The 25,015-nt window shown below is 40.9% G+C and overlaps 1 long non-coding RNA gene across 2 annotated transcripts; it reads left to right on the top strand.

Annotated features, from left to right (window-relative positions):
- Nucleotides 1–525: 525 nt before the first annotated feature.
- On the top strand, nucleotides 526–24,130 carry LOC120399122. Of its 2 annotated transcripts, none has more exons than XR_005594972.1 (5): nucleotides 526–634; nucleotides 921–1,587; nucleotides 2,938–3,057; nucleotides 21,812–21,890; nucleotides 23,032–24,130. It is a non-coding gene; the product is annotated as an uncharacterized LOC120399122 (long non-coding RNA). The 2 variants fall into 2 exon arrangements; XR_005594971.1 differs by having other exon boundaries at nucleotides 921–1,793.
- Nucleotides 24,131–25,015: the final 885 nt, after the last annotated feature.

Below are 25,015 nucleotides of genomic sequence, written 5' to 3'. Positions count from 1 at the left end.
CCTTGATCTTTTTCACTCCAGCTGAAACTGAGACTCTAAACAAAGGAAAACTTCCCTCCTTCCTTTTGAAACATCTTGTTCCCCCATTGGTTCCTCTGGTCAGGTGTCAGCTAGGCTAGGTAAACTTCTTAACCCTTTACAGGTAAAAGAGGCATTAACCCTTAACTATCTGTTTAGGACAAGCTCAGATAAATAAGTATATATTTTTGGGCCAGAGGAAGAAGGAGAGAAAAATGAAAACATAACTCTCTTGTTGCTTGTCTGCAATGGTTAAAGAACTCACCTGGGCTGTGGGAGAGTTAGATTCAAATCCCTGTGCCAAGGCATATTTAATTATTTATATAGAGTGGGATAGCTTCAGCAGGACAGATTGAGAGTACTCCACCACAGAATATCCAATAGCCTGATGGATAGTGCACTCACCTGGGATATAAGAAACCTGGGTTTAAGTCCATATCAAGCTGAGTGGGCATTCAAAAGTGGGTGTCTCACATCACAGGTGAATGATCTAATGATTTGGGTATAATTGGACACACACTAGCCAGCCTGCTGCAACAATTCCCAACCTGTTTTCTCTGGCTGTCTTTTGTGGGGAACCCAGTCTTAAGCATGCCTACCAGAATGGCTTCTGCAGGTGACTTAGGCAGGGAATGCCTAGTTTGAGAATCCCTCCAGGGCCTATGCATGAGCTAGGGTTCTGAGAAGCTTGTGGTATCAGCATTTAAGGCAGTTTCACACATATCCACCATTGATAACTTAGGCAACAGCTTCACAAAGGAGTTGAGGATCTCAGTGGTGCCCAAATGTTGGACTTAGATGGGACATGTGGCTGTGAGATGAAAGCAACTGTGAATTAGCAATGAAGGGAAGAAGGCAGGGAGGTTTGGTTTGGGTTTATTTCCCTTTTCCTTAACTTTCAGGTAATCTACAATGAAGAACCTGCAAAGGGAGGAAAACAATGTGTTTCCAACACTATGCTAGCTCTTCCTCTGCCCGGACCTATGGGCCCCCGTGACAGACCAGCATCCTGACTCTGGACACTTCCACCCAGGCCTTGACTTGCCAGGAATGCAGCCTACATATCCCCACTGATGAAAGCCAAGCAAGGGAAACCACCTGGTGTTTGAGGTGTCTGTTTGTGGAATCCCTCAAGATACAGGTAAGAGAGCTGTAGAAGGAGATGGCTTGTCTGCACAGCATCCAGGAGCTCAAGGACTTCATTGGCAGGATGCACATGGAAACATCTGGGACAGAGGATGCTTGCTGCCTACAGATGACTATAGCAGCACCAAAGGTGGAAGGAGAATCAGCTGTCCTATTGGAAGAAAATTGACTGCTGCTGGCTGACTCAAGTAATAGGCAGAGCTCCACCTCCCACCCAGGTCATCCATTCAGCAAGGGGGAAGAACCACTATGCTGTATTGGCATCAAAAAGTGAGCAACAGACCCCAATGTCCTAGGAAGAGGAGCCACCTATGCCATCTCCCTCAAGCTGAGAGGCTCATGACCGCTGCACCCAAGAGGAACAGTCATAGGATGCTGGTGGTTGGGGATGTCATCTGATGACCTGACATGATCTCCTGGGAGGTATGCCTAGAGCCCACATCCAAGACATTCTAGAAAGGTTTACCAAGGCTCATCTATCCCTCTGACCATTGCCCCATGCTGCTTATCCACATAGGCACTAATTATACTGCCAGGTATGACCCAGAGCAGATCAGCAGTGACTTCAGGAATCTAGGAGCAAGGGTGAAGGAATCAGGTTGTATTCTCGCCCATCCTCCCAGTTCACGGTAAGGGCCCAGTCAGAGACATCCTGGAGAACAATGTAGTCTTGGAAAAAGAAGACTTGGGGGTGGGGGTCGGGGTCCTGATAACAGTCTTCTCATATGTTAAGGCTCTTACAAAGAGGATGGCAATCTATGTCCACTGAAGGTAGAACAAAAATAACGGAGAGCAAGGGAGATCTAAGTCTGATATTAGGAAAAACTTTCTAATTATAAGGGTAGCTAAGCTCTGGAATTGGCTTCTAAGGGAAGTTGTGGCATCCCAGTCATTGGTGGTTTTTAAGAACAGGTTAAATAAACACCTGTCAGGGATGATCTAGGTTTACTTGATTCTGCCTCAGCACAGGGTGCCTTGATGACTTCTCTGGTCCTTTTTAACCTGACATTTTCATGGTCCTATGATTCTGTAAGTGGAATTTAGGCACCTATATCCCTTTGTAAATTTAGCCCCAGGTCAAAGGGAATCTGACTCAGATACTAGTTCAGCATTGGCTATAATAAACAGTTATTGGGACATTTTTCTAAATGTGATATTCACAAATTATTATAACTCTTTTACAGATTCCTAAGCCTTTTGCCCAGCCTGTTGTGTACTGATCTCATACTCCATTATATAGCAAGTAAATCATATTAAAATACAGGCATATATTTTTTCTCACATGAGTAACCATATACAAAACTATATCAACATTGGTATTTTTCTTCTTTATAATGACAAGATATGACTGATATCAGGCCTTCACTTCAGAGCTTAAGGGGAAAGATTCTTGGGTAACAATGCAAATGACAAGGAAAAATCCACCCAGAAATTAATTAGGAGATGGACACAGTGTTTAATCTTCTGTTTTCTAATGTATGCCTTTTAACTCTGGCATAAATCAATGATACATTTGATTTTAACTGAGACTTTTACCTAGAGCTGTTATTGCTGAGAGCTTATTTTCCAATGTATTTGAAGAGATGTGTAGTTTCATGGTTAATTTCTTATTACAGTATAGTACTTCACCTCTTGATTCCTTCTTCAACTTTGTATTTGTTTTTCCAGCGCCTGAACGGCATCTGTGCTAGCTTGATATTTCTGTTTGAATATACCAATTGCAGTGGCAGAAGCTTTTGCTTGACTGTCATTTCCCTTCATCTTTTCTTCAAGGGCTCCAGTATGCTGTTGTAAACATTCCACTTCCAAGTTCTGCTTCTGACAGTTTCCTCATATTGCTCAATCTACAGGAAAATAACGACATTAGTAGAGCTTAATTAGGAGAACTGCAAGGTAAGGGAGCGTGCACTAACTAATAAATGTCTCCTGTGGTGCTAATAAGCTTGTTTTTTTTTTTAAATGCTTCTCCCAATTAAACAATTTACTACTATGTAGATTTTGCTATTATGTTAGAAGAGACTGTTTATTTGAGACATATTTTAATAATAAATAAATAAGTGTAGTATAAATACACAAATGAACTAGATATATGAATTAGATACAATTTTTAAGACTATAGTGATACTATACAGTGAGTGGATAATACTTTTATTTATTTACATTAAATAAACTGGTAAAACTAGTCATCTGCTAGACACTAGAGATGTCTTAATGGGTTGCTTCTACAACAGATTTATACTGTTTATGATCTAGCCATGTGGCCTCAGTACTATTATAGTAAAAAAGAACTTTCAAGAAGATACACCACTATTTGGTTACATAGGCACGGAGTGCTATCTGTCTTCTCCCACTTCATTCATTAGCCTTAAATTGGGGCGGGGAGTTGTCTTCAGAAAATATATAAGCTTACTTAAGAAGTTGCAGCATTCCCTACACTTTCCAGTGGAAGATTGCAAATAATGAGGAAATATCATTAAAGGCAAATGAAAACTTGTTAAAAACATACATAAAATATGTATTATTGCCTAAAACAAGAGATACAAGGTGAGTGGCGTCATATCTTTTATTGGACCATCTCCTGTTGGTGAGGGAGACAAGCTTTTGAGCTTACATAGAGTTCTTCTTCAGTTCTAGGAATGTACTCACAGTGCTCTGTGTAAGCTTGATAGCTTGTCTTTCTCCTCAACAGAAGTGAGTCCAATAAAGATATGATCTCACCCACTTTGTCTCTCTAATATCCTCGGACCAAGACAGCTACAACAGCACTGCATATGTTATTACCTAAAAATGTCACACCTAGAAAAAGATAGAATGGAAGCAGTGTATTTGTGAAGATCAGCATTCTCAGAATGCTAATTACTAGTCCATTACTGAAATTTCTCTATAAGACACTATAATCAACAAATAGCGACTTTTTGAACTTAAAAAACTGGGAAAGTGGACTTGAAGATGAAATATAGAAGAAAAGACTATACAGCATTAGTGGAGTTTTAAAGTAGCATCCAAACATTATTGCTAAGGCTGCAAGTCTGTCACGGAGGTCGCGCAAGTCACAGATTCTATGACTTACCGTGGCCTCAGTGACTTCTGCAGTGGCCAGTGCTGGCTCAGGCGCTGCCCAAGCCGGACAGCCTCTGGGCCAACAGCAGCAGTTTGGGTGTGCAGGAGGGGGCTCAGGGCTAGGGGCAGGGAGTTTGAAGGTGCAGGGAGGGGACTTACCTTGGGGTGGAAGTCTCCCCGACTCCCATTAGCATGGTGCTGCGGCTCCTAAGTGGAGGGACCAAGGGACTCTGTGCACTGCCCTTGCCTGCAGGCCCCGCCCCCACAGCGCCCATTGGCTGCAGTTCCTGGCCAGTGGGAGCTGCGCAGGCAGCGCTTGTGGTGGGATCAGCGCCCAAAGCCTGCTGGCCTCTCCACCACCTAGGAGCTGCAGGGACACGCAGAGCCAGGTAGGGAGTCTGCCAGCTCCCCCAAGCCCTACTGCCACCACAAATGGGGGGCCCGGGCTGCACGTTGCTGCCTGCCCCCCTCTCTAGCAGCAGCGGGGGTCCTGGGCCACCTCCCCCAGCACCTACAGTGCCCCTGAACGGCCCCCGCAGAGCACCCGCAGTCCCCTGCCCAAGTTTTTGTGAAGGGTATATAGTAAAAGTCATGGACAGGTCACGGGCCAGTAATTTTTGTTTACTTCCCGTGACCTGTCCATGACTTTTACTAAAAATACCTGTGACTAAAACGTAGCCTTAATTATTGCTTACAAGTAAATGGAGACTGCCATCAGCATAGAATCTTTCATTAATGGGAATATAATTAACACAACTGGGGGCAACTACATGGCCATGTGCACAATCAGTTTATGGGCCTTCAGAAACCTGTTTGGTGCAAGCACACAAGAGAAAAGTTACATCACAATCCATATTTACAGTCTCTTTCGAGTCTTGAACCATAAAACACAAAGAGCAAATTAAGACAGAACTAAAAAAGGTATATATATGAAAGACTGTAACGGAAGGATAAGAGTGCTTCTAACTCATATCTGTAGAAAGTCAGCTACATGACTTGTGTATTGTAAAGTTTCAAAAATTCTAAAGCAACTTTAGATTAGAATCATATTCCAAGAAGGAAAGGAAAGAAAGAGGTTAATACAAGTTTGACCAAAACCAATGATTTACAGAGTAATTAATTCTGGGGTACATCAGCTCCACAACCACATAAAGGGACTTAAAATGTTGAGCTGACAGCAAGTTAGCAGAACATTTATAGTGACATGGATATATTGAGAGTAAGTGCTGAATTAAGAGCACCTGCAGAGAGAGAGAGAGATCCTCAGCTGATGCAAATTGTCATAACTCCATGGATTTCAGCTAAACTATGAAAATCTGAGGATCTGGTCTGATGTCTTCAAAATATTACAATTGCTTCCAATTTTTCATATTCATGAGCACCACAGTTTAGGGAGGGAAATGAATTGAAATATTTGACCTAACACTTTTCATCTGAAAAATATATGTGGTATGAATACAATTAAAAACCCACTTTCAGTATTAAAGTCAGGACACTGAATTTGTGTGGTGTACTTTTAAATTTTAAGGCTTAATCCAAAAACTATTGAAGTCAATGGAAAAATTCCCAGTGATTCCAATGGGCTTTGGATTAGGTCCATAGTGTACATTACTACATTAATTGTTATTCCACAAGATCACTTCTAATTATCTCCCCTCAAGTAATGCAGCATTCTTTTTGCACATATTCACATTTACTATAAATCCCATGTTTTTCTTCTATTCTACAAATCTTTATGTTCAATAATGTGCACATATGATGCTTATAAAAGCTTAATATTGTACCTTAGATTTAGTCATGCATGTGATACATTCTTTGATTGTGCATTTAAACTAACACTACTTTTTTCAAGTAACACATACAATTTCTTACTGGAATGTTAAAAGGTTATTACAGATAAACATATTTTCAGTAGAACAACAACAAAAATATCGAGAAGAATACTTTTACAACTCATTTCTGAGCCCGTGGGTATTCTTTTTGTGCTCTTGTAGTTTGAGGATATTCTCTTGGAGTTCTTCATTCACAGAGTTTATCTACTGCTATAGATAGGGTGACCAGATGTCCTGATAAAATTGGGACTGTCCCAATATTTAACCCTTTGTCCCACGTCCTGATCAATGTACGATTGGGATTCCATTTGTCCTGATATTCAGGTAAGGAGGTGAGCAAGAGGGAGGTGCTGACTCCGTGAGTGCTCCAGGGTTGGAGCACCCATGGGAAAAATTGCAGCCAAGCTCCCCCCTTCTCACCTCCTTCTCCCCTCCTCCCCTCAGCACACCACATCCCTACTCCTCCTCCCCTTCCAGCGCATTCTGCCACCTAACAGCGATGCTTAGCACTTTCCAGGAGGGAGTGGGGAGGAGTGGGGACAGGGCACACTCAGGGGAGGAGGTGGAGAAGAGTCAGGGCAGGGGCAGGGACTTGGGGGAAGGGGGTGGAATAGGGGCGGGGCGAGAGTGGTGCAGGGGCAGAAAGAGGCAGGAGGTGGGTGAGCACCCACCCAGCAGAGGAGAAGTCGGCGCCGTAGGGGTGAGTGGCGGGCAGGGAGGGTGAAGAGGCAAGCGAGCAGTGAGTGGGTAGGCGGGGGGGTGAGGAGGTGAGCAGTGGGTGGGGGACCGAGGAGGGATGCAGCAAGCCAGCAGGGGGGCCGGGGGATGAGGAAGGGTGCAGGGGGGAAAGCAGGGAGGGGGCAGATGTGGGGGTGGAGCCTGGGAGGAGCAGGCTGTGGGCGGGGCTGACAGCACCCCAATGTGTCCTGATATTTTAGCGTTGTGATCTGGTCACCCTAGCCAAAGAACTTGTTCTGTGATTCCACCATTCTAAATCAGTATTGTGAAATGTTTTTGCAAAGTCCAGGCAGGAGCGCCGCCAGCTTTTTTGCCACCCTAGGTGGAGGAAGGTCCCGCCCCCGAAATGCCGCCCCTAACAGAGGCGGCAGAAGGTCCGAACACTGCGGTTGCTGCCCTCAAAATTTTTAGCACCCTAGGCGACTGCCTAGGTCGCCTAATGGGTTGCGCCGGCTCTGAGTCTGGGTCAGACTGTAGTTGCTCTATTGCTCTCACCTGGTTCTGAATTAAAAAAACAAAACAAAAAAAGGATATGGCCATAATATACATATTTATTGATTTTATAAATTATGACAATTCTATAGCCCTTTAGAGCATACACTAAACTCTTATAAATACATAAATAATTCAATGACCAATGTCAACATAAATAGACTTCCATCCCACAAATTGAACTATTATGCATACCTTATAGTTAACTCCACATTCCTCAGGCAAAGATATGAGAAAATAGATGGGGTTTACGCTGTGTTCTGTTGGGACAATTCAGTTAATGAATTTCAGGGCTAGGGGGGTCCCCCACTAAAATTCCAAGACATTAAAACCTAGAGCATATTATCAAGATCCCTCCATAAAATGTCAGTTGTCATGGTGGCATGTAGGGAGTGCAAAAGTCTCTCAGGTACCATATAAGGTGTTAGATATCAATCTCAGCAGCTTTAATTGCACCTGCAAGAAACTAGCGAGCTACAGCAGTCTGAGCTCTGACAGTCAAGCTGAGTTATTTCTTTGAAATGCACTGTTAATAGTGAGAAAGAACATGTAGACCAAGTTATGTTCTTAGTACACTTGTGCATGCTCCACTGTCCATAAAGTATGTCCTCAGAGTCCATGGAAATGCATAAGTGTAATTTAGGATATAAACAGGCTCCAGTATTACTCCCATGCATGTTTAGAACTGGGCAAAAAATGGGGGGAAATCCACAGATTTCTATATTTTCAGTTCTTATATTTTGTAACAGTCCTAATTTTATTTTCCAAATGTTATAAATTATTTTCAGAAACAGAATTTTCCTATTTTAAAACTGGAACATTTTGAAAATGTAATGTTCAAATTTAAACATCTACCTTCTAATTAAGCTAAGTTATTAAATGATGGAAAGTGATAATACTGACAATGGAAAATGTACACTGAAAAAAAAAACAGCCAACAAGCTAAATTTTTCATTCAGAGAGTCCACTGAGATCCTTTCAAGACAGGATAACTTTTCTTTAGAAAAAAAATCAGACAAAAGAAAAGAATAAAACAAAAATACAAAAAAACCACCCTTTGAAATGCTTTCAAAATAAAAAAAAACATTTTAGAAAAATGGGCAAATAAATTAATTCAAAAAATTCCAAACACCTCTCTGCTGGTAATGATGTATAATAAGGAGAGAAGATTTAGATTTCAGCTTAAATTGGTAGGACTACCAATTAGGGAAAAATAGTCTGTTTACTAATGAATAAAATAATCTGATGCAGAGCCTTTGAGAAACAAACTATGTGAAATACCACAGTTCAATTTTTACAAGTAGAAATAGAACTGAATTTTAAATCTAAATGCTTAAAAAACAACAGATTTTGAAAGTAACATTCCATGACATTAGCGGGGCCAAAGAAATTTCCCTCCACTATAGTATCTATGATATTCTAACCAGCAAAACTTTTACTCCTCTTGAAAGCAAAGTGGAATGGTTCTTGCTATGAGGAATTTTCAGTCTTTTTCGCTATTACTGATAATTGTAAGCAACTGGCCCTTTATGGGTGGCAAATGTGTTCAGAGAAGACAAATACAGTATCCTTCAACTAATTTTTCTTCCTGAGGTTCTGGAAATGCTTGGCATAGAAGAGTTCTGGGCTGCAGCCTATGAACGTCACCATTTACTCCTCATGACTGGCAAAATCAGGTCAGAGGCTACTGAGGCCAGTGATAGTTGAGATTAATTTCTTCCTAGGATCTTTCAGAGTTTAACTTCCTTCAAACAAAGTAAGCCATCTTTTGTAAAGGAAAAAAGCAAATCTGTTCTTATTCATTTTACTCCTTGTCTATCCCAAATAATACAATTGCCTGCTTAATAGGATGCATAATACAGGAGAAGAAATTCATTTTGATGTTAAAATCTTTCTGTTGAAATTAAAATGTACCTGTTTCTATACACTTTGTACAGAAAAGTTTGGACATGTGATGGACAATTCTATTAAATTAGCATTTTCTTATGTAAGAAATCTTCCTGTTCATCCAGCTGTAGCCTAAGCAGTCTTTGGAAGCCAGCAGAGTAAGTATTCTATGTGAAGTTTGTTTTGGAAACATCACACTGCAAAAATCAACTGAGTCCAATTATTGGTGCAATTTCCTTCTTCCTCTGCCCCTGAATCCCCCCCACCACCACTGTTTAATTTACAACAGAAAACATCATGCAAAAATGTGTACAGTACTCAAAGGAAAATATAAACATAACACACCTAATTGCAAATGGCAATGTGTTACAGATAATACTGAGGACACTATTAGGGGAAGAGAATGTAGGCAGAGATTTAAATAAAACACAAGTTGAAGCCAGTCAATTGACACTATTAGTCTGCTGCTGCCAAGAGAGGTAGGAATCACATTTCTGTTCCTTGACAAGGAGTCACTGCTCCCTTCCTAAGCTTACAAGAACCATCCTTGTGTGGCCAGGGCTATGCTTGTTGGAATGTGATTAGGCCCCATGCTAGACCAAATGGTACTGTTCCAGACAACACAGTTGGCTGTCTGAACTGCAGATCTGATCTGTTCCTGCCCACAGTTGTCATTGCGTTCACCTCTTCTGAAGTAGGAACCACTGTGAAGAGTTAATCCTTCTTTCACTGAAAATATGACAGGATCCATAATCTTTCTTACAGTGTTTCCTCTGTACAGGTCCTTTGGTGGATCACAGACTTCAGTGGAATGTTTTACTCCCCTATTCCCAAATCACAAGTGATGATCCATACCCCATTTTTGCAGCATTAAGCTTCACAGACTCCTTCTCCCGCAGGTGCCTTGGCTGGTGACATTACTTCCAATGGGGTGTTACAGTTTCTGGTCTTTACTTATCCTTCTTTGGAACATTTGCACCAACTTTTCCAAAGGTTCACTTTTCCAAGAACTACTGGTTGTCTTATTTGGAGCTTTCTGTATCAATGAATTCATGCCTGAATTTTCCTGGATAGTTTGGGTCAACTTCACCAATCAAATATCTCAAGTAGGCTGGTAGGGCCATCACTTTCATGTTTTTTGTTTGTTTGTTTTTAAGACCATTCAGAAAAGTAGGTTGCCTTGTAAATTAATTCATGATTGTGTTCACATGAAAGTCTGTCTGATTAGAGCCTCTAGCTGTTATGTTCCAATCAGTCAGATGTATCTGACCCACTTCTCTTGCATGAGGAAAGGAATCTTCTGACCAGATATCAATTTAGTACAGAGATTATTGGGTGGAACTTGGAATAGATTCATTTAGGATCAGAGCACCCACATCTTAGGCCTTGCTAGGTTTGGGCTGCCACAACATCTTGTCCCACGACTGTTAACTTTCTAAACACTTCCAATTATTCTGCAAGGCCTTTAGTATAGACAAGTGCCTAAAGAGTAGTAATGAGCCTAGGTTATTGTTATTTTGATGTTCTATTTTATATTTTCTCTTTGTTTGTCTAAGTCCATAAATTGCAGAGCTGGGTTCCTCCCTCAGAGTGAGTGGGTTTCTGGCTAGCGCATTGTCCGCAGGCAAGTAGCCAGTAAAAGGACTGGGTCACAGGTGTGTTCCGTCAGCATTCTAGGCTTTGTAGCATGCAATTGTCAAGCACCACACAGGCACAGAGTTCTATAGCAACTCAAGACATTCCCCTCTAAACTGCTGAGGAAAATTGTACCAGGAAAGCACCAAGCCTCAACAAAACACCAGGCCACAATACACTAGTGAGGCCCTCAGCCTCTACTGCTGATGATGCTGCAGCAAGCCCTTTTGTACTCATTGAACTGTGACTCCATTCCTCAGCTTTGGAGAACTAAACTACAAGGAACTCAAGCACTGATCCTCAGGGTACCTCACTGTTTATCTTGGATCTCCAGATCTTCTAAGGCCTCAGGCTCTCATAACTCAGCGAGTGAGCCTAACTGCCCTCTGAAACAGAGTGGCAAATGCTTTCACAGTCTAGGGGCAAGGATCTCCTAGATCAGAGGCAAATATCAACTTGAAAAAACATCATAGAAAACGATAGCTAGAAAATCATAGATAAGACTCAGTAGTGATTTTCTTGCCTGTAAAGAAATTCTAGTTCTTTCTAGGATAACAGTAATAAATTACTACTAATAATAATTTGCACTTAGACCTAACATTTTATGAGGAACAAAATGTCTTCTGCAAAGACCAATGTGAACTAGTGCTTTGACATTTTTAACTGCTGAAATCACTGTTTGGCTATTGAAATTTTACTCAGATATTCCTGATATAAGAATGTACACCACTATGTTTTTCAATGATAAAAAACAGAGTAAAAAGTATTAAAATAATATCTGTAATGCCCCACTGAATTATATAATATCTGTTCTATTTGAATCTCCTGTTCATGCTCTAGTTGCTGGTTCACTTTCTCAGCTTGTTTTAGTCCATCTTCCTGTTCGTTGCATTTATCCCACTGCTCACATAGCTCAGCCTGGAGACTTTTCACTTTCTTGTTAAGTCTACTGACCTCAGCCTCTTGAATATTCTGCTGTTAAACATGATTATGTGTAATGAGTAACACATACAGCAATAGGTGCATGTTTTAGTATTCATTCATAGAAACAATGTTCTGAGACTCCTAATTTAACTGATTTTAAAAGAAGTTGAAATAAAAAGGTAACTAACCTGTTCTGCAACGATTGTTCTTTGAGATGTGTTGCATGTGTCCATTCCACTCTTGGTGTCAGTGTGCCCAGCACACATCTGTCAGGAACTTTTTCCCTGAGTGGTACCCATTGGACAGCTCAAGCACCCCCTTCTGCCATGTGCCTCTGTGTGCAAGTATAAAGGGCAGAGCTGCTACAGCCCCCGTCAGTTCCTTCTTGCAGAAACTCCAATGTAGAGGGGTAAGAGTGTGGGTTGTGGAATGGACCTGTGCAACACATCTCAAAGAACTACAGTTACAGAACAGGTTAGTAACCCTTTTTTTCCCCTTCAAGTGATTGGATGTGTGCATTCCAGTCTTGGAGACTCACAAGCCATAAGAACAGGAGGTGGAATCAGAGTCAATTTTAATAAAGATTGGAAAACAACTCATCCCACTCTAGCATCCTATCTGGAGTCTTGAGCCTCAGCATACCAGGAGGCAAATGTATGGACCTAGGAGCAGGTTGCTGCTCTACAAATATCAGCAATTGGAACTCGTGTCAGCAAGGTTTCTGAGACCAATTGCAACACCTTCAAATGAGATGAGACTCTGTCAGGCAGAGCAACATTAGCCAAGTCATAGCACATGTATAACATAGGATGCAATCCAGGAAGAAATTCTATGTGTGGAAAATGATTCTCTTATTCTGTCTGCCACTGCTATGAACAGCTGGGAGGGTTTACAAAAATGCCTGATGCTGTCCAGGTAAAACTCTAAGACTCTCCTGACATTCAAGGTATGAAAATACACTCCCTCCCTGTTTGTATGTGGCTTTGGGTAAAACACAGGCAAATACATTTTCCGATTGATGTGGAAATGCAAAATCAGCTTTGGGATGAACTTTGGATGAGGACACTGGTAAATCTTGCACTTAAAAAAGATTTTACATGGAGGCCCCAACATTAATGCCCGCAGCTCCCCTATTCCTCTGCCTGAGGTAATAGCCACCAAAAATGCCATCTTTATCGATAGATTCAGTAGATAGCAGGTAGCCAATAGATCAAACAAGGAACCCATAAGTCTTGACACTACTAAGTTTAGATCCCATGGGGGAATTTGGTCTTGCGCCTCAGGGTATAAAATTTGACTTAGCCTTTTAAAAAGCTTTAAATGACCTTATGGACATGTTGCTAGAGGAAAATAGAACAATGTCCACTTCAGGGTGGAGTGCTGAAATAGCTGCCAGATGTACCTTGGTATTTCAGGTATATTGAGTACTCCAGAATATGTTGAACTGAAGAACTGGTCAGTGATATTCCATACTGGCAAGCCCAAACAGAAAAACACTTCCAGTTACTCAGGTGGTCTGTGAGGTTGTTCTGTGCCCTTGGCAGGTAGGATGTGTCTAGATCTATCAGGTTTTGAATACAGAACTCTCAGAGTAGAATTGCTTCTTGATTGAATGAAGAAGCGTGAACTCCCCCATGTTTGTTGAGGTAAAAACATTGATGTTATGTTGTCTGTGAGGACTAATGGCCTGCTTCTTCCGATCCACAATAGAAATACATGGCATGCTAGTCAGAGAGCTTTTAGTTCTCCGACATTAACGTGTAAAGCTGAGTCATCCAGTTAGAGAGGTAAGTAGCTCTTGTAGAAGGCTTTCCACTATTTAATAGGATCTCTTGAACATCCTTCCAGCAGGCCTGCTCTCTCGTGTCTAACCATAGAGCATCCATGCAGTTAAGTGAAGGGACTGTAAACTCACAGGTGACCATGATCCTGGGAGATTAGATCTAAATTGAGTGGAAATGAAGTTGGGGGTTCACTGACAACTCCAGGAGAGTGCAAAGCCAGCAATGATGGACTCATGCTAGGGCTACAAGTATGATTCTCGCCTGGTCCTGTCTTATCTTTAGTAATACCCTGTGAATGAGTGGGTTTAACTGAACCATCTGCAGGCAAAATATAATGTAACTAAGACATGAAAGGGAATTATCATCCACAAGCTAATCTGGTTACACAGTTAACTTCTAACAAGAGATAGATAAACACTTACGAATACAATTAGTATTTACCTCTAATTCTCTAACAATATAGGCTTGCATTTCAAAGGTCTAGTTTACCTAACATAGCTTTGTTAGATATTTATAAGAAGTGGCCCTAATTACCATTAATATACTTTTCTAATATGTCTTAAAAGGTTGAATCTGGGTCCTTTAGCCTTCTAGTTGCTTACCCTTTCTGACTCAGTGTCACAGCAGGAATGGTAGAAGAGTAGAGGAGCCTGTCTGATCACATCAGTAAAAAGGTGTCTAATGGAACCTGGGCTGTGACCGTGTAAAGAGCAGAACTGCTGACCCTTTTGTTGGACTTTGTCACAAATAGGTTTATTTGGGGAAACCCACACCAGTAGATGTATCTGGCCACATCTGGGCAGAAAGACCACTAGTGGTGACTCATAAATAATCTACTCAGCTGGTCTGCGAAGTTGTTCTGTACCCCTGGCAGGTAGGATGCTTCTAGATCTATCAGGTTTTGAATACAGAACTCTTAGAGTAGCATTGCTTTTTGACTGAATGGAGAAGCATGCACTCGCCTGTGTTTGTTGAGGTAAAAACACTGATGTCATGTTGTCTGTGAGGACTAATGGCCTGCTTCCCCTGATCCACAATAGAAATAGATGGCATGCCAGTCAGAGAGCTTTTAGTTCTCCGACATTAATGTGTAAAGCTGAGTCATCTGAGGACCATAGAACCTGTGTCTGTAGAGAACCCAGGTGAGCTCGCCATCCCAGATCAGAAGCATCCGTCACTAGTGTGGGAGCTGGCTGCAGGCAGGCAAATGGAACACCTACACATACATTGGCTAGATTTGTCCACCAATCTAGGGAGGTGAGGACCTTGGAGGGCATTCTTACCACATAATCTAACTGATGGCTGCTTGGTGAGTAGACAGATGCCAGCACTGCAGAGTGCTAAGGCACAGTCTAGTATATTGAACCATGTGGGTTCAAGAGGCCATGTGACCCAGACACCACAAACAGTTTCATGCTGTTGTGACCAGGTGAGCCTTTCAAACCTATATCAATTGATTGGATTGCCTGGAACCTGGAGTCCAGAGGAAAGGCTCTGGCTTAAGATCAGTCCAGTACAGCATATATAAACTCTATCCTCTGGACTGGGGAAACGAGAGATTTTTTTGTGTTGATTAACAGGCCCAGAACATTGAATATAGACTGAATCAGGAGTTAGGTGCTTAACTATGTCTTTGACACTATCCCTCTGCATTTGTTTTTTTTTAATCTATCTATCTATCTATATGTGGTTCCTTAGTTCAACAACTCTTAAGTTTAGTGTTTTAATAGCCATTACCAACATCAGCTTTTAAAGACTGTGTTGTTTACCATTACAGAGCAGATAATTTATATAAAAGAATACAGTACTATTATTTCATCCCAGCAGTGATGCTGTTATGGTTGAGAGTGAACTTAAATGGTAAGCCCTTCTTTTCAGATGCTAGTAACTTGTTGAAAAAAATACCCTTTGCTGACATTTCTCATGTTCTAAATCCCCAGAACTGACTATTTATGTGGACAATGTAATACAAATCAGGCCATGGACTTAAGCTGAAAGAGTCCTAATTGCCTTTAACTGATCCATAGTAGTACTACTACTAGTATTTCTAGTACTGTTATTACTAGTATTATGCTAGTAGTATTAAAGCTGCTGGGTGGCACTTTTACACTGCAGTACAAGAGATACTAGAAGATCCCAGCTGCATACCCTTTCTCAGTTTCTGCTTTGCAGCCTTCCAATTGATCATGGAACCACTTATCGTCTGTTCACATACTTATTTTTCTTTTAGTGCTGGTTATAAACTGTTAAATAGGATAAATATATTTTTATTTTATGTATGTGCTCAAATTTCATATACATATATTAACAGTTTTCCTGTGAAACTTAATATAAACAATTGTTGTTCTGCTCACAATTATATTTTCTTTGGCAGGGCCGGTTCCAGGCACCAGCAAAGGAAGCAGGTGCTTGGGACGGCCAATGGAAAGGGGCGGCACGTCCAGAAGGTCTTAGGTGGCAATTCGGTGGAGGACCCGCCGCCGAATTGCCACTGAAGAATGAAGTGGCGTAGTAGAGCTGCCGCCGAAGTGCCGCCAACCGCAACTTTATTTTTTTTCCCCCCACTTCGCCGCTTGAGATGGCAAAAAAGCTGGAGCCGGACCTGTTCTTTAGACACAAGTACATGGGGCTTTTAGAATGTTTCTAGCCTGACATTAAAAAACCCATAATTTGTGTTCAGTTGTTTATTTATTTTTCAATATAGTCACCTTTGACATCAATGCACTTGGTCCAGCACAGCTGCATTTTGGCTATGCTCATTTTGTAGACATCCTTGTTCTGCATGCCTGTTCTGAAGCTCCTCAACTGGTGTGATCACCTCATTATTATAATAAAAACAAAGGTCTTGCTTCAACTTGGGGAACAGGCAGAAGTCTGAGGGAACCAAATCTGGTGAATAGGCTGGATGGAGATGCTGCTGAAAATCACGTTTGGTTGTTGTGGTCATGGCAACCTGGGATATCTGTGGTGATGTGTTGTCCTGGAGAAGCAGCACTCCCTGACTAATCTTTCAATGATGCTTGTTCTTTAGGGCTTCTTGCAAGTGCAGCAATTCAGTGGCATAGTACTCCCCACTGATGGTCTTGCCTCTTGAGAGGTAGTCAGTCATGATCACCAAATATCATTAAAAATCGTGGCCATGATTTTACTGACTTATAATAATAGGAGATATACCAATCTCCTAGAACTGGAAAGGACTTTGAAAGGTCATTGAGTCCAGCCCCCTGCCTTCACTAGCAGGACCAATTTTTTGCCCTAGATATCTAAGTGACCCCCTCAAGGATTGAACTCATAAGCCTGGGTTTAGTAGGCCAATGCTTAAACCACTGAGCTATCCCTCCCCACAAAGAAGATGACTTATGCCATCTTCTAGAATTCCTTGGGAGGTGGAGACTATGAGTGCTTTCAGGATCAAAGTGGTGAATGCATGCCTCATCCCAAGACACATTCCTGCTCATTAATTTTTCTGACTTTCCTTGAAAACCTCTCCAAAAGTTCCCTGAAACTTGCTGACACCTTTCTCATGCCAAAGTCTTCACTGAGGATGGCGTGCATTAATCCAGTGCTGATTCCCACTGTCTCAGCTATGGGCCTCCCTGCTGAACTTCTGCCTTTCATCACCATCTTGTGGACTGTGTCAACTTTTTTTTTTGTGTGTAGTGGCCTTTCTGGTGCATCCTGACCTTGGCTCATCCTCAGCACTGATTCTCCCCTGCTTAATTCAGCAGCCCATTTTTTTTACTGTGGCATTTACTGGACTTTCTCCAGTTTGTCCACATCTTTTCTGAAATGAGGTGCCCAGACCTGGACAATATTCTCCAGTTGAGGCCATATCAGCACAGAGTAGAGAAGAAGAATTACTTCTTCTGTCTTGTTTATAACACTCCTGCTAATACAACCCAGAATGATTGTTTTTTTTGCAACAGTGTTACACTGTAGGATTATATTTAGTTTATGATCCACTATGATCCCCACATCTCTTTCTGTAGTACTCCTTCCTGCAGTCATTTTCCATTTTGTATGTGCACAATTGATTGTTCCTTCCTAAGTGGAGTACTTTGCATCTGTCCTTATTGAATTTCATCCTGTTTACTTCAGACCATTTGTCCAGTTTGTCCAGATCATTTTTAATTTTAATCCTATCATCCAAAGCACTTGCAACACCTCCCAGCTTGGCGGCTAACTGCATTGAGTATGCTCCAGACCTCCAGAGGACCCTGAGTATGCTCTAGCCCAAGGCTGCATGAGTTTCTTGGCAATTGCTAATGGAAGATGGGGGCTGCTGTGGTGCCAAACACCAACACTGTGATCAAGAATATCGTCTGTCCTGTTCTTTCAATGCTTCTCCTTGTTGGCACCCAGGCATCATGAAGGAGGATGATGAAGCTGTCTGACACGAATACAGTGAGGTGAGGAATATAGGGAAGAACAGGGAAAGTAGGGGGTGAACATATCAAGCATTTTTCTAAATGAGTTTCTAAAAATTATAGATGATAATTTTCTAACACGGAAGGTACTGTACCTAACACAAAGTAACTCTAATTTGGACTTTATTATAAAGGATTAAGGTGAATTAATCACTGGACTGAAATTCAGTACTTGCTTAGGGACCAGTGATCATGACGTGATTCCAGTCAATATGAGCAAACAGGTGATAGTCCCAAACAATAACTTCTCTTCAAAAGAGCTTCTATCCCAAAGCTGAGGAAAATTATGAGTGAAATTGATTGGGAGGAAAAATGTCAACCAAAATATGTGAATGAAAATTGGGAGTTCCTTAAAGAGAGTTTATGCAAAGAGCCAGGATTCCACAATAAAAAAAGAGGACAAAGCCAATCCTGGTTTAGTGGCAAAACAAAAGACAACAATTAAGGGGGGATGGATGGTAAAACACAAAACCCAATAACATATAACAAATGGGAAAAGGGGAAACATATTAATTTCTATAATTTAGAAGTTATGAAGTGCAGAAAATGGATAAGAAAATCTAAAGACATCAGGGAAAAATCCATACTTAGCATGACTAATGACAATAATGAGCTTTTAAAGTATATTAGGACCCCCCTCGCAAAAAAAAAGTCCTAGTAATGGTATAGGCCCATTGCTATGTGGAGATGGTAAAATTGTTAATATTGATGCAGAAAAGGCAGAAGTGTTCAATAACTATTTTTATGATGAGTCAATCAATAACTGAGGAAGTTGTTAGACAACATATGCTAAGATAAACATTGTTAAATTGGCAAGCCCAGATAACTTGCATCCAAGAGTCCTAAGTGAGATGACTGAGGCACTATCTGGCCCACTGATGTTAATTTTTAATATATCTTGGCACATTGGGGAAATTTCAGAAGACTGTGCCAATATTCAACAGGAGCCAGGGGAACAATAGGTTAATTATAGGCCAGGTTATCTGACATCAGTCTTAGGCAAAATAATGGAAAAGCTGATATGGGATTAAATTAAATAAGAATTAAAGGATAGGAAAATAATTAATGCCAGTCCATATGGTTTTATATAAAATATGTCTTGTAAAACAAACCTGATTTCATTCATTTATGAGATTGAAAGTTGGATGACAAAAGTAAGAGCATAGATATAATATATTTCGATATTTGTAAGATATTTGACTTATTACCATATGACATTCTTATGAAAAACTTAGCACTATATAGATATGCAAGGGAGGCAGCCAAGATAATTACTGGTACGTCCTTGTGGTGGATTCACCCACGAAAGCTCATGCTCCAAAACGTCTGTTAGTCTATAAGGTGCCACAGGATTCTTTGCTGCTTTTACAGATCCAGACTAACACGGCTACCCCTCTGATACTTAGCACTATATAATATCATTAGAGTACATGTTAAGTAGATACGAACTGATTCATAGACCTTAAAAGTAGTCATTGATGGGGAATCATCACTAAATGATAGTGTTTCTAGTGGGAATTAATACTAGGCCTGAGCTGTTCAACATTTTTATCAGTGATCTGGAAGTGCATATAAAATCACTGCTGATAAAATTTGCAGATGACAAAGATTGGAGAAATGGGAAATGATGGGACCAGGACAGTCACATAGAGATATTTTGATTGCTTGGTAAGTTGGGACCATTCAAACAAGATACAAATGGCAAAAGACAAATACATATATTTAATACAGCTGAATGCAAAGTTATTGTCTGTAATACAGGCCATACCTACAGAATAGGAGACTCCATTCTGGAAAGCAGTAACTCTGAAAAAGATTCAGGAGTCACAACAGACAAGCAACTCGAGATGAGTTCCCAATCTCATGCTGTGGCAAAAAGGGCTTATGAGATCCTTAGCTGTAGAAACAGGGGAGTAATGAGTATGAGTAGGTTGATTTTATCTGTATATGGCATTGGTGAGGCAGATACTAAAATGCTGTGCCCCGTTCTGGTGTCCACATTTAAAAAAAGGATGTTGAAAAATTAAGAGAGGGTACAAGAAAAGAGGCATGAAAATTATTTGAGGGCTGGAAAAATGCCTCAGTGAGAGACTTAAGAGCTCCATTTCTTTAGATTTTTAAGCTATTAGGGGCATGGATTGTCTCTTACTAAATATAAGTACGGTGCCTAATAACACAGTGAGGTCCAGATTTTGACAGGGGCTTCTGGGTGCTATTACAATATACTAGATATTTTAATCATATTTTTAAAAACATGCAAACAAGGTAAACTAAAAATTGCATTTTTGTAGAATATATAAAATAATAGTATAAAAATTTATGGTTTTCCTAAATATAAAATATAAAACATAAGATTTTCAGAAGACAATAATATTTTCTGCTAGCAATTAAGTTGTAATAGGATTTAAAGACATATATTGCACTTTGGAGGGAAAAAAATCAGTTACTTTTCTAGTAAACGTTACATTGGAGTAAAATGTAACCATTACCTTGATAATAATTTTGATGCATCAACTATCAAAATATATAACTACTTACAGCTTCATCTGCTAGGACACATTCTTTCTTTTGAGTCAAGAATGATGCTGGAGCTGAGTGAGTATGAATATGACATTGTCTGGCTCTACCGGAAGAAATACAGGAGACACTGCATGCAGTTTAATTAGGCAGCAACTTTATTATTACCTGTCTGGGAGTACCCAGAAGATTAAAGTGTACAGTGCAGGTAACCCCATGATCATTTCAATATCTAGCTGAAGGACTTCCATCAGCCCCACCTCTTTTCCATCCTGGTCCCCAGACAACCCATTGCTGGGACCTTACAATCCCGCACCCTCGAATGAGAGTTAAGGTGGGCTATAAAGGAGGTGGGGTTGGTTCCTTGCAGTGCCACTCATAGGAGCCCTGAACTCCCTGTTTCCCCTCCTTTAAATCCGTTACCAAACCATTTACCTGATCACTGCATCCCTTCCCTCCAGAGTACCTACACTGGACATCCACCACAAGGACGTACCAGTAATTATCTTGGCTGCCTCCCTTGCATATCTAGCCAGGTTCCCTTTAGGACATCTCCTAAAGCCTCCTGTAATATTGGCCAAAAATGTGCCAGCCCCCAAGATGAACCCCATCCTCCCTGAATAATTCTGGTGCCCCATATGCTAAATGCATATGCAAAATTACCAATCCCCCTAGGATCCCCATGAATTTGGCCACTTCCCTATTTACATATCTCCTAGACTTGTTGACCTGAGGAGGCTTCACAGCTCCCCACCACACCCTGTGTTTAATTTTCCCTGGTTTGCTCTCACGGGCCCCCACAGCCTACAGAGGAGGCATCAGCTTGTCCCATAACATGCCCCTTCTTCCATGCCACTTCAGGACTTCTCCATCACCAAGCCCCAGCTGCAAACCGTAATGTAACCTGGAAGCCCACCTATGCGCCCAGTAAACAATATTGTTCCTGAAGTTCCACACCATCATCTGCCTGGCCCATCTTCCTGCATCTGGAATGAAAACATGGTGGAAAATTAACACTGATTCCCTAACACTGATTCCCTCACGTACATTGTGTATGCTTCCAAATGCCAGTCCCCAATGGGCCAGGGGGCTAGTGCAATTCAAGCAATTGAATGAGTGGGAACCAAATTCATTGGCTGGGAGCCCTAGCCTCATCAATCCCTGTCTCAACATTGTAATGAACTGGTATGTTGTGAGGGGATTCCCATCACTGTGTATAAATAGGGTCCCAAACCTCCCCAGTCTTATTGCCATGTATGCCCTCAAAGCCTCCACAGGGCAGATCCAGAGTACAGCACCCTCCCTTGGGATTATGGATTCACCCCAGCTTCTTTGCATTGCATTCTACTAGAGTGAACATGATGAAAACTGATCCCAGAAAGAGACACTAAAATCTGCTAGGAAATGAAGCTCCGTGAAAGGAATACCAAGTACGTTTGTTCCCATTCTGCATTTCAAAGGGCAGTATACAGTATCTATTTAGTTTTGACTCTGTTTTCATGGATGAAAAGACTGGTGTTTTCTATTAACCTTTTTGGGGTTAACATTACCAGGAATTCTTAAGGTTTTATTTATGTATTTATTTAGGGCTTGATCCAGCAGGATGCTGAGCACTTATATGCATGCTTGATTTTAAGCATGTCAGTAGTCCCAATGAAGCCAATTATATACTTAACTTAGGCCAGTACTACACTGCACACCAATATCAGCACCACGTAAGATATGCATAGCTACACACCACAGTGAAAAGCAGTCTGTGTCCACACTGTGGTGTGACGCTACACATGTCCGTGAAAGCCTCTGGCAGGGGGAAAGACTTGGAAGTAGGGAGCTGCCAGAGCCTTTCCCCGCTGCCTCCCCCTGCCAGAGCTTTTCATGGCAGCAAGAAAAGGTTCTGGCAGCTCCCTGTGGTGGGGAAAGGCTCCACAGGAGAGCACCTGCCAGAGCCTTTTCCAAATGCCAGTCTTTCCCTGTGGCAGGGGAAGGCTCTGAAGTAGGGAGCTGGTGGAGTCTCTCTCTGCTGCCTCCTCCCACCCCCCACAGCCAGAGCCATTCCCCACTTCTAGGAGGACAAGCTGTGTACATGCTGAACATACCACCATAAGAAGTGTGCACATGCCTAACTGCTTTGATGGATTGGGGCCAGGGTGGTCAGCAGCTTATAGGATCAAGCTCATAGTGCCAAAATTATGCTAGATGCTTTATACATAAGTGAGAAGACAACGTCCCTGCCCTGAAGAGTTTAACATCTATGTATGAATTTAAGTGAGATGAATGTGTTTGATTAAATTCTAAACATTCCTTGAGAATACCTGTGAGTACATATCTTTGTCTTTTTTAACTATTTCTTAAGTTAGTTTAGTGCTTTTAGATATTGTTTTAATAGCCCCATAAATAGACGAGGGTTTTTTTCTTTGTTTTCTTTTTTGTTTTTTTAAGTCATTTCTGTGCACACCTGCTGAGTTTAATTGCACTACTGCTGGTGCTGATTGTAAGTAGAGACGGGGTGGAGGGGGTTGCTGACTGATTGGCTGTCATTACATTCAGTTTTATTGTCTTTTTCCCTTTCAGTATTAGTCTTACAAGTTAAAAGGGACTGTGAGTCTGAGGGATTAGGGACCTCAATGGAGGAGGAATCTTATGATCTGTGAGCAGAATAAGATGTGGTGTTTCCTGGATGAAGACATCTGAAGAGAGAACACGTGCACCTCTAGAGCATGGCTGATGATGTGACAGCCAAATTGCCACACTATGCAGCTTTCAGGAGAATGAAAGGTTTATAGGTGAGATATTTAAAGAGGTCACCACGCCCAGAGCATGTGGATCTGGAATGTATAAAGTAGAAGATAGTGCAGCAGATAGGACTTGGATTACTGTGAGCAAAAGAGAATAAAGAAGTCGTGGCCATTCAAAAGGGAAGGCAAGCCATGCAGTGAAACTGTGAGGCAGGTTCTCAATTCTACAAGAGCCTAAAGATTACAAAGAAGGGAATATATATCATCAAGGCATCATGGAACAACCCCCTACTCACGAAAATGGTAGAAATGGACACAGAAAAGGGACAGTTGGTAATTTGATAAATGTTGAGGACATGCTACTTTGAAATACAGAAGGATGGGCATGCAGTTGGGACTCAAAGACATATTTTGCAAGGTGTCAAGAAAGGTGAAAGGACTTCACGGGTGGACACATTCCCAGAAGGAATGGAAGAAAAACCCATAATTTTACTTTATGTTGGAGACCATTGAGTAGGTAGAAGCTGAAATAATGCTTGAGGAATTGAGAAGATAGATGGAGATTTTATAGAGAACAAACAGTAATACAGGGATTCAATAAGATTTTTCTAAAAAGCCAGAGAATTTAGTGGCCCAATCATGTAACCATCATTCAGGCATAACAGATTTCAAAGGAGGTTTTTGCCTCCATAAGGCTCGCAGCATCAGGATGTAGGCTTTTTCTTCTTTTGAATCAAGAGTATTAAATGGGAACCTCAGATGGGCATGCCAGTTCTAAGTGATAAACTAAAGATTTGGACCATGGCTTTAATATTTGATCAGTGTGGCATAAGAGTCTACAATACAAGTGAAGTCCCAGAAAAATCAGAATAGCTTTAAAGTCAGTACCTGGATATTATATTTGGGATTTATAATATGTGATAATCTCACATTTGTGTAAGGGGCAAAGCGTGGGCAAGGATGAAAGTGATAATTTTTGATAATTAAGTAACTTGTCTAAATTTCTAAATTCTAACTTTAGAATTATTGATGGAACTGCCAGACAGTGCTATAATTCCATTGGTACATATGCTTAATTGGTACACTAATAAAGATCTGCCTTTTAGGATGCATACTTCCATCTTCATACCAAAGTCACCTTCCCAAAATATTACAGATCAAGTTTGCCCTTGTTAGAAGATCTTGAATTAATTAATTTGATTTATTATCTCTTGAAAATTGTAACATCTCATGTTGAATTCGCTTTTTTAAAAAATTTTAAACTCTATTATCCAATCATTTTTATTTTGCTTTCTGTAATTTCTTATTTTATTTCCTATTTTTACTAATACATTTACAATAGCTATCCAGTCTGTACTTTAGCTAAGGAACAGAAATACAAAGAATAATCAGAAATGTGATCTAGATAAATTAAAATTACTTGTGTGTTTTATTTCATCTTTCTCACACTATCAACCTGGTATGAATTTGAACTAAACGAAAGTACAAACTTTTGTAGCCAACTATACAATCCCATACACCACTCTCTCCCCTCTGAGCAAATTGCTCTAATATAATCTTGAAGTTGACTTTTCAGGTTCTCTTTATATGTATGCACTGTAGTGCTTTACTTTGATAATCAGTGAATTCTGGGCAGTTTGAAATCTAAATTTACTGTCTTCATGGTTTTACAGTTTTATCTTTTGGTCCCAACATTAATATAATCTATAACCTAAGGGAAGGGGTTTTCCATACACACAGGAAATTTCTATTTCAGGGGAGGTCTGAAAAGTTCTATTCCATTCTGGACGAGAATTCCCTTAAGAATTCAATATACTTTC

The sequence above is a fragment of the Mauremys reevesii genome, linkage group 2 (assembly GCF_016161935.1).
Source record: "Mauremys reevesii isolate NIE-2019 linkage group 2, ASM1616193v1, whole genome shotgun sequence".
Taxonomy (NCBI): domain Eukaryota; kingdom Metazoa; phylum Chordata; order Testudines; family Geoemydidae; genus Mauremys; species Mauremys reevesii.
Note: the sequence above shows the minus strand (reverse complement) of the source record. Positions and strands in the feature narration are given on the sequence as shown.